We start from the raw sequence: 11,882 nt of genomic DNA, 5'->3' as shown, positions 1-11,882 counted from the left end.
CCACACTGAACACAGGGCCCGCACTGAGCACAGGGCCCGCAGTGATCACAGGGCCCGCACTGAACACAGGGCCCGCACTGAAAACAGGGCCCGCATTGAACACAGGGCCAGCGCTGAACACAGGGCCAGCGCTGAACAGAGGGCCCGCACTGAACTCAGGGATCGTACTGAACACAGGGCTCGCACTGAACACAGGGCTCGCACTGAACACAGGGCCCGCACTGAAAACAGGGCCCGACATGAACACAGGGAACTCACTGAACACAGGGCACTCACTGAACACAGGTGACTCACTGAACACAAGGCCCGCACTGAACAGAGGGCCCACACTGAACAGAGGGCCCGCACTGTACACAGGGCCCGCACTGAACACAGGGCCCGCACTGAACACAGGGCCTGCACGGAACACAGGGCCTGCACTGAACACAGGGCCCGCACTGAACACAGGACCCTCACCGATAACAGGGCCCTCACTGAACACAGGGCCTAGACTGAACACAGGGCCCGCACTAAACACAGAGCTCGCACTGAACACAAGGCCTGCACTGAACACAAGGACTGCACTGAACAAAGGGGCCGTAATGAACACAAGGGCCGCACTGAACAAATGGCCCGCACTGAACACAGGGACCGCACTGAACACAGGGACCGCACTGAACACAGGGCCCGCACTAAACAGAGGGCCCGCACTGAACACAGGGCCCGCACTGAACACAGGGCCCATACTGAACACAGGGCCCGCAGTGAACATAGGGCCCGCACTGAACACAGGGCACGCACTGAACACAGGGCCCGCAGTGAACACAGGGCCCCCACTGAAAACAGGGCTCGCACTGAACACAGGGCCCGCACTGAACACAGGGCCCTCACTGAACACAGAGGTCACACAGAACACAGGGCCCACACTGAACACAGGATCCACTCTGAACACAGGACCTGCACTGAACACAGGACCCGCACTGAACACAGGCGCCATACTGAACACAGGGCCCGCATTGAACACCGGGCCCCCACTTAACACAGGGCCCGCACTGAACACAGGGAACGCACTGAACACAGGTCCCGCTCTAAACACAGGGCCTGCACTGAACACAGGGCCCGCACTGAACACAGGGCCCGCACTGAAAACAGGGTTCGCACTGAAAACAGGGTTCGCACTGAACACAGGGCCCGCACTGAACACAGGGCCCCCATGAACACAGGGCCCGCACTGAACACAGGACCCGCACTGAACACAGGACCCGCACTGAACACAGGGCCCATACTGAACACAGGGCCCGCAGTGAACATAGGGCCCGCACTGAACACAGGGCCCGCACTGAACACAGGGCCCGCAGTGAACACAGGGCCCCCACTAAAAAACAGGGCTCGCACTGAACACAGGGCCCGCACTGAACACAGGGCCCTCACTGAACACAGAGGTCACACAGAACACAGGGCCCACACTGAACACAGGATCCACACTGAACACAGGACCTGCACTGAACACAGGACCCGCACTGAACACAGGAGCCATACTGAACACAGGGCCCGCAGTGAACACAGGGCCCCCACTTAACACAGGGCCCGCACTGAACACAGGGCCCGCACTGAAAACAGGGCCCGCACTGAACATAGAGCCCGCATTGAACACAGGGCCAGCGCTGAACATCGGGCCAGCGCTCAACAGAGGGCCCGCACTGAACACAGGGATCGCACTGAACACAGGGCTCGCACTGAACACAGGGCCGGCACTGAACACAGGGCCTGCACTGAACACAGGGCCTGCACTGAACACAGGGCCCGCACTGAATACAGGACCCTCACCGATAACAGGGCCCTCACTGAACACAGGGCCTAGACTGAACACAGGGCCCGCACTCAACACAGGGCCCGAACTGAACACAGGGCACTCACTGAACACAGAGCTCACACTGAACACAAGGCCTGCACTGGACACAAGGCCTGCACTGAAAAAAGGGGCCGTAATGAACACAAGGCCCGCACTGAACACATGGCCCGCACTGAACACAGGGACCGCACTGAACACAGGGTCCGCACTGAACACAGGGCCCGCACTAAACACAGGGCCCGCACAGAACACAGGGCCCGCACTGAACACAGGCCCCGTACTGAACACAGGGCCTGCAGTGAACACAGGGCCCGCACTGAACACAGGGCCCGCACTGAACACAGGGCCCGCACTGAACATAGGGCCCGCAGTGAACACAGGGCCCCCACTGAACACAGGGCTCGCACTGAACACAGGGCCCGCACTGAACACAGGGCCCTCAATGAATACAGAGGTCACACAGAACACAGGGCCCACACTGAACACAGGACCCACACTGAACACAGGACCCGCACTGAACACAGGACCCGCACTGAACACAGGAGCCATACTGAACACAGGGCCCGCAGTGAACACAGGGCCCCCACTTAATACAGGTCCCGCACTGAACACAGGGACCGCACTGAACACAGGTACCTCTCTAAACACAGGGCCCGCACTGAACACAGGGCCCACACTGAACACTGGGCCCGCACTGAAAACAGGGTTCGCACTGAACACAGGGCCCGCACTGAACACAGGACCCGCACTGAACAAAGGACCCACACTGAACACAGGGGCCGTACTGAACACAGGGCCCGCAGTGAACACAGGGCCCTCACTGAACACATGGCCCGCACTAAACACAGGCCCCTCACTGAACACAGAGCTCGTACTGAACACAGGGCCCGCAGTGAACACAGGGCCCCCACTGAACACAGGGCCCGCACTGAACACAGGGCCTGCAATGAACACAGGGCCCGCATTGAACACAGGGCCAGCGCTGAACACAGGGCCAGCGCTGAACAGAGGGCCCGCACTGAACTCAGGGATCGCACTGAACACAGGGCTCGCACTGAACACAGGGCTCGCACTGAACACAGGGCCCTCACTAAAAACAGGGCCCGCACTGAACACAGGGCCTGCACTGAACACAGGGCCCACACTGAACACAGGGCCCCCATGAACACAGGGCCCGCACTGAACACAGGGCCCGCACTGAACATAGGACCCGCACTGAACACAGGACCCGCACTGAACACAGGACCCGCACTCAACACAGGACCCGCACTGAACACAGGGGCCGTACTGAAGACAGGGCCCGCAGTGAACACAGGGCCCCCACTGAACACATGGCCCACACTAAACACAGGGCCCTCACTGAACACAGAGCTCGTACTGAACACAGGGCCTGCAGTGAACACAGTGCCCCCACTGAAAACAGGGCCCGCACTGAACACAGGGCCCTCACTGAACACAGAGTTCGCACTGAACACAAGGTCCGTACTGAACAAAGGGACCGCAGTGAACACAGGACCCGCACTGAACACAGGGCCCGCACTGAACACAGGGCCCCCATGAACACAGGGCCCGCACTGAACACAGGGCCCCCATGAACACAGGGCCCGCACTGAACACAGGGCCCGCACTGAACACAGGGCCCCCATGAACACAGGGCCCGCACTGAACACAGGGCCCGCACTGAACACAGGGCCCGCACTGAACACAGGACCCGCACTGAACACAGGGCCCCCATGAACACAGGGCCCCCATGAACACAGGGCCCGCACTGAACACAGGGCCCGCACTGAACACAGGGCCCGCACTGAACACAGGACCCGCACTGAACACAGGACCCGCACTGAACACAGGACCCGCACTGAACACTGGACCCGCACTGTACACAGGACCCGCACTGAACACAGGACCCGTACTGAACACAGGACGCGCACTGAACACAGGGCCCGCAATGAACACAGGGCCCAACCTGAACACAGGACCCACACTGAACACAGGACCCGCACTGAACACAGGACCCGCACTGACCACAGGACCCGCACTGAACACAGGACCCGCACTGAACACAGGGGCCGTACTGAACGCAGGGCCCGCAGTGAACACATTTCCCGCACTGAACACATGGCCCGCACTGAACACAGGGACCTCACTGAACACAGAGCTCGCACTGAACACAGGGCCTAGACTGAGTGCAAGGTCGCACTGAACACAGGGCCCACACTGAACACAGGGCCCGCACTGACCACAGGGCCTAGACTGAGCGCAAGGTCGCACTGAACACAGGGCCCACACTGAACACAGGGCCCGCACTGAGCACAGGACCCGCACTGAACACAGGGCCCGCACTGAACACAGGGCCCGCATTGAAAACAGGGCCCACACTGAACACAGGGCCTGCAATGAACACAGGGCCCGCATTGAACACAGTGCCAGCGCTGAACACCGGGCCAGCGCTCAACAGAGGGCCCGCACTGAACACAGGGACCGCACTGAACAGAGGGCTCGCACTGAACACAGGGCCCGCACTGAATACAGGACACTCACCGATAACAGGGCCCTCAATGAACACAGGGCCTAGACTGAACACAGGGCCCGCACTAAACACAGGGCCCGAACTGAACACAGGGCACTCACTGAACACAGAGTTCGCACTGAACACAAGGCCTGCACTGAACACAAGGCCTGCACTGAACAAAGGGGCCGTAATGAACACAAGGCCCGCACTGAACACATGGCCCGCACTGAACACAGGGACCGCACTGAACACAGGGACCGCAATGAACACAGGGCCCGCACTAAACACAGGGCCCGCACTGAACACAGGGCCCGCACTGAACACAGGGCCCGTACTGAACACAGGGCCCGCAGTGAACACAGGGCCCGCAGTGAACACAGGGCCCGCACTGAACACAGGGCCCGCACTGAACAGAGGGCCCGCAGTGAACACAGGGCCCCCACTGAACACAGGGCTCGCACTGAACATAGGGCCCGCACTGAACACAGGGCCCTCACTGAACACAGAGGGCACACAGAACACAGGGCCCACAATGATCACAGGACCCGCACTGAACACAGGACCCGCACTGAACACAGGAGCCATACTGAACACATGGCCCGCAGTGAACACAGGGTCCCCACTTAACACAGGGCCCGCACTGAACACAGGGACCGCACTGAACACAGGTCCCGCTCTAAACACAGGGCCCGCACGGAACACAGGGCTCGCACTGAACACAGGGTCCCCATGAACACAGGGCCCGCACTGAACACAGGACCCGCACTGAACACAGGACCCGCACTGAACACAGGACCCGCACTGAACACAGGACCCACACTGAACACAGGGGCCGTACTGAACACATGGCCCGCAGTGAACACAGGGCCCCCACTGAACACATGGCCCGCACTAAACACAGGGCCCTCACTGAACACAGAGCTCGTACTGAACACAGGGCCCGCAGTGAACACAGGGTCCCCACTGAACACAGGGCCCACACTGAACACAGGGGCCGTACTGAACACAGGGCCCGCAGTGAACACAGGGCCCTCACTGAACACATGGCCCGCACTAAACACAGGGCCCTCACTGAACACAGGGATCGTACTGAACACAGGGCCCGCAGTGAACACAGGGCCCCCACTGAACACAGGGCCCGCACTGAACACAAGGTCCATACTGAACACAGGGCCCGCAGTGAACACTGGGCCAACACGGAACACCGGGCCCGCACTGAACACAGGGCCCACACTGAACACAGGGCCCGCACTGAGCACAGGGCCCGCACTGATCACAGGGCCCGCACTGAACACAGGGCCCGAACTGAAAACAGGGCCCGCACTGAACACAGGGCCTGCAATGAACACAGGGCCCGCATTGAACACAGGGCCAGCGCTGAACACAGGGCCAGCACTGAACAGAGGGCCCGCACTGAACTCAGGGATCGCACTGAACACAGGGCTCGCACTGAACACAGGGCTCGCACTGAACACAGGGCCCGCACTGAAAACAGGGCCCGCACTGTACACAGTGCCCGCACTGAACACAAGGCCCACACTGAACACAGGGCCCCCATGAACACAGGGCCCGCACTGAACACAGGGCCCGCACTGAACACAGGACCCGCACTGAACACAGGACCCGCACTGAACACAGGACCCGCACTCAACACAGGACCCGCACTGAACACAGGGGCCGTACTGAAAACAGGGCCCGCAGTGAACACAGGGCCCCCACTGAACACATGGCCCACACTAAACACAGGGCCCTCACTGAACACAGAGCTCGTACTGAACACAGGGCCTGCAGTGAACACAGGGCCCCCACTGAAAACAGGGCCCGCACTGAACACAGGGCCCTCACTGAACACAGAGCTCGCACTGAACGCAAGGTCCATACTGAACGCAGGGCCCGCAGTGAACACTGGGCCAACACGGAACACCGGGCCCGCACTGAACACAGGGCCCACACTGAACACAGGGCCCGCACTGAGCACAGGGCGCGCACTGATCACAGGGCCCGCACTGAACACAGGGCCCGCACTGAAAACAGGGCTCGCACTGAACACAGGGCCCACATTGAACACAGGGCCAGCGCTGAACACAGGGCCAGCACTGAACAGAGGCCCCGCACTGAACTCAGGGATCGCACTGAACACAGGGCTCGACTGAACACAGGGCTCGCACTGAACACAGGGCCCGCACTGAAAACAGGGCCCGCACTGAACACAGGGCCCACACTGAACACAGGGCCCCCATGAACACAGGGCCCGCACTGAACACAGGGCCCGCACTGAACACAGGACCCGCACTGAACACAGGACCCGCACTGAACACAGGACCCGCACTGAACACAGGGGCCGTACTGAAGACAGGGCCCGCAGTGAACACAGGGCCCCCACTGAACACATGGCCCACACTAAACACAGGGCCCTCACTGAACACAGAGCTCGTACTGAACACAGGGCCTGCAGTGAACACAGGGCCCCCACTGAAAACAGTGCCCGCACTGTACACAGGGCCCTCAATGAACACAGAGCTCGCACTGAACACAAGGTCCGTACTGAACACAGGGACCGCAGTGAACACTGGATCAACACGGAACACCGGGCCCACACTGAACTCAGGGCCCGCACTGAACACAGGTCCTAGACTGAGCGCAGGGCCCGCACTGAGCACAGGGCCCGCACTGAAAACAAGGCCTGCACTGAACAAAGGGGCCGTAATGAACACAAGGCCCGCACTGAACACATGGCCCGCACTGAACACAGGGACTGCACTGAACACAGGGACCGCAATGAACACAGGGCCCGCACTAAACACAGGGCCCGCACTGAACACAGGGCCCGCACTGAACACAGGGCCCGTACTGAACACAGGGCCCGCAGTGAACACAGGGCCCGCACTGAACACAGGGCCCGCACTGAACATAGGGCCCGCAGTGAACACAGGGCCCCCACTGAACACAGGGCTCGCACTGAACATAGGGCCCGCACTGAACACAGGGCCCTCACTGAACACAGAGGTCACACAGAACACAGGGCCCACAATGATCACAGGACCCACACTGAACACAGGACCCGCACTGAACACAGGACCCGCACTGAACACAGGAGCCATACTGAACACATGGCCCGCAGTGAACACAGGGTCCCCACTTAACACAGGGCCCGCACTGAACACAGGGACCGCACTGAACACAGGTCCCGCTCTAAACACAGGGCCCGCACTGAACACAGGACCTGCACTGAACACAGGACCCGCACTGAACACAGGACCCGCACTGAACACAGGGGCCGTACTGAACACATGGCCCGCAGTGAACACAGGGCCCCCACTGAACACATGGCCCGCACTAAACACAGGGCCCTCACTGAACACAGAGCTCGTACTGAACACAGGGCCCGCAGTGAACACAGGGCCCCCACTGAACACAGGGCCCACACTGAACACAGGGGCCGCACTGAACACAGGGCCCGCAGTGAACACAGGGCCCCCACTGAACACATGGCCCACACTAAACACAGGGCCCTCACTGAGCACAGGGCTCGTACTGAACACAGGGCCCGCAGTGAACACAGGGCCCCCACTGAACACAGGGCCCGCACTGAACACAAGGCCCTAACTGAACACAGAGCTCGCACTGAACACAAGGTCCATACTGAACACAGGGCCCGCAGTGAACACTGGGCCAACACGGAACACCGGGCCCGCACTGAACACAGGGCCCACACGGAACACAGGGCCCGTACTGAGCACAGGGCCCGCACTGGTCACAGGGCCCGCACTGATCACAGGGCCCGCACTGAAAACAGGGCCCGCACTGAACACAGGGCCTGCAATGAACACAGGGCCCGCATTGAACACAGGGCCAGCGCTGAACACAGGGCCTGCACTGTACAGAGGGCCCGCACTGAACTCAGGGATCGCACTGAACACAGGGCTCGCACTGAACACAGGGCTCGCACTGAACACAGGGCCCGCACTGAAAACAGGGCCCGCACTGAACACAGGGCCCGCACTGAACACAAGGCCCACACTGAACACAGGGCCCCCATGAACACAGGGCCCGCACTGAACACAGGGCCCGCACTGAACACAGGACCCGCCCTGAACACAGGACCCGCACTGAACACAGGACCCGCACTCAACACAGGACCCGCACTGAACACAGGGGCCGTACTGAAGACAGGGCCCGCAGTGAACACAGGGCCCCCACTGAACACATGGCTCACACTAAACACAGGGCCCTCACTGAACACAGAGCTCGTACTGAACACAGGGCCTGCAGTGAACACAGGGCCCTCACTGAACACAGAGCTCGCACTGAACGCAAGGTCCATACTGAACACAGGGCCCGCAGTGAACACTGGGCCAACACGGAACACCGGGCCCGCACTGAACACAGGGCCCACACTGAACACAGGGCCATCACTGAACACAGGGCCATCGCTGAAAACAGGGACCGCACTGAACACAGGGCCCTCCTTGAACACAAGGCCCGCACTGAGCACAGGGCCAGCGCTGAACACAGGGCCAGCACTGAACAGAGGGCCCGCACTGAACTCAGGGATCGCACTGAACACAGGGCTCGACTGAACACAGGGCTCGCAGTGAACACAGGGCCCGCACTGAAAACAGGGCACGCACTGAACACAGGGCCCACACTGAACACAGGGCCCCCATGAACACAGGGCCCGCACTGAACACAGGGCCCGCACTGAACACAGGACCCGCACTGAACACAGGACCCGCACTGAACACAGGGCCCGCAGTGAACACAGGGCCCCCACTGAACACATGGCCCACACTAAACACAGGTCCCTCACTGAACACAGAGCTCGTACTGAACACAGGGCCTGCAGTGAACACAGGGCCCCCACTGAAAACAGGGCCCGCACTGAACACAGGGCCCGCACTGAACACAGGGCCCGCACTGAACACAGAGCTCGCACTGAACACAAGGTCCGTACTGAACACAGGGACCGCAGTGAACACTGGGCCAACACGGAACACCGGGCCCACACTGAACACCGGGAACGCACTGAACACAGGGCCAAGACTGAGCGCAGGGCCCGCACTGAACACATGGCCCACACTGAACACAGGGCCCGCACTGAGCACAGGGCCCGCACTGAGCACAGGGCCCGCACTGAACACGGGGCCCGCACTGAAAACAGGGCCCGCACTGAACACAGGGCCCGCACTGAACACAGGGCCCCCACTGAACACAGGGCCCCCATGAACACAGGGCCCGCACTGAACACAGGGCCCGCACTAATGACAGGACCCGCACTGAACACAGGACCCGCACTGAACACAGGACCCGCACTGAGCACAGGACACGCACTGAACACAGGGGCCGTACTGAACACAGGGCCCGCAGTGAACACAGGGCCCCCACTGAACACAGGGCCCGCACTGAACACAAGGCCCTCACTGAAAACAGAGCTCGCACTGAACACAAGGTCCGTACTGAACACAGGGCCCACAGTGAACACTGGGCCAACACGGAACACCGGGCCCGCACTGAACACCGGGCCCGCACTGAACACAGGGCCTAGACTGAGCGCAGTGCCCGCACTGAACACAGGGCCTGCACTGAACACAGGGCCCGCACTGAACACAGGGCAGGCACTGAAAACAGGGCCCGCACTGAACACAGGGCCTGCACTGAACACAGGACCCGCACTGAACACAGGACGCGCACTGAACACAGGGCCCGTAATGAACACAGGGCCCGACCTGAACACAGGACCCGCACTGAACACAGGGCCCGCACTGAACACAGGACCCGCACTGAACACAGGACCCGCACTGAACACAGGACCCGCACTGAACACAGGGACCGTACTAAACACAGGGCCCGCAGTGAACACAGGGCCCGCACTGAACACATGGCACGCACTGAAAACAGGGCCCGCACTGAACACAGAGCTCGCACTGAACACAAGGTCCGTACTGAACACAGGGCCCGCAGTGAACACTGGGCCAACACGGAACACCGGGCCCGCACTGAACACAGGGCCTAGACTGAGCGCAGGGCCCGCACTGAACACATGGCCCACACTGAACACAGGGCCCGCACTGAGCACAGGGCCCGCACTGAACACAGGGCCCGCACTGAACACAGGGCCCGCACTGAAAACAGGGCCCGCACTGAACACAGGGCCTGCAATGAACACAGGGCCTGCATTGAACACAGGGCCAGCGCTGAACACAGGGCCAGCGCTGAACAGAGGGCCCGCACTGAACACAGGGATCGCACTGAACACAGGGCCCACACTGAACACAGGGCCCGCACTGAACACAGGGCCCGCACTGAACACAGGGCCTGCACTCAACACAGGGCCCGCAGTGAACACAGGGCCCGCACTGAACACAGGGCCCGCACTGAACACAGGGCCCGCACTGAACACAGGTCCCTCACCGATAACAGGGCCCTCTCTGAACACAGGGCCGAGACTGAACACAGGGCCCGCACTGAACACAGGGCCCGACATGAACACAGGGAACTCACTGAACACAGGGCACTCACTGAACACAGGTGACTCACTGAACACAAGGCCCGCACTGAACAGAGGGCCCACACTGAACAGAGGGCCCGCACTGTACACAGGGCCCGCACTGAACACAGGGCCCGCACTGAACACAGGGCCTGCACGGAACACAGGGCCTGCACTGAACACAGGGCCCGCACTGAACACAGGACCCTCACCGATAACAGGGCCCTCACTGAACACAGGGCCTAGACTGAACACAGGGCCCGCACTAAACACAGAGCTCGCACTGAACACAAGGCCTGCACTGAACACAAGGCCTGCACTGAACAAAGGGGCCGTAATGAACACAAGGGCCGCACTGAACAAATGGCCCGCACTGAACACAGGGACCGCACTGAACACAGGGACCGCACTGAACACAGGGCCCGCACTAAACAGAGGGCCCGCACTGAACACAGGGCCCGCACTGAACACAGGGCCCATACTGAACACAGGGCCCGCAGTGAACATAGGGCCCGCACTGAACACAGGGCCCGCACTGAACACAGGGCCCGCAGTGAACACAGGGCCCCCACTGAAAACAGGGCTCGCACTGAACACAGGGCCCGCACTGAACACAGGGCCCTCACTGAACACAGAGGTCACACAGAACACAGGGCCCACACTGAACACAGGATCCACTCTGAACACAGGACCTGCACTGAACACAGGACCCGCACTGAACACAGGAGCCATACTGAACACAGGGCCCGCATTGAACACCGGGCCCCCACTTAACACAGGGCCCGCACTGAACACAGGGAACGCACTGAACACAGGTCCCGCTCTAAACACAGGGCCCGCACTGAACACAGGGCCCGCACTGAACACAGGGCCCGCACTGAAAACAGGGTTCGCACTGAAAACAGGGTTCGCACTGAACACAGGGCCCTCACTGAACACAGGGCCCCCATGAACACAGGGCCCGCACTGAACACAGGACCCGCACTGAACACAGGACCCGCACTGAACACAGGGCCCATACTGAACACAGGGCCCGCAGTGAACATAGGGCC

Source organism: Somniosus microcephalus, unplaced genomic scaffold (assembly GCF_052327205.1).
Source record: "Somniosus microcephalus isolate GS21.2 unplaced genomic scaffold, FLI_Smic_1.0 unresolved_chr2, whole genome shotgun sequence".
Classification (NCBI taxonomy): Eukaryota; Metazoa; Chordata; class Chondrichthyes; order Squaliformes; family Somniosidae; genus Somniosus; species Somniosus microcephalus.
Note: the sequence above shows the minus strand (reverse complement) of the source record.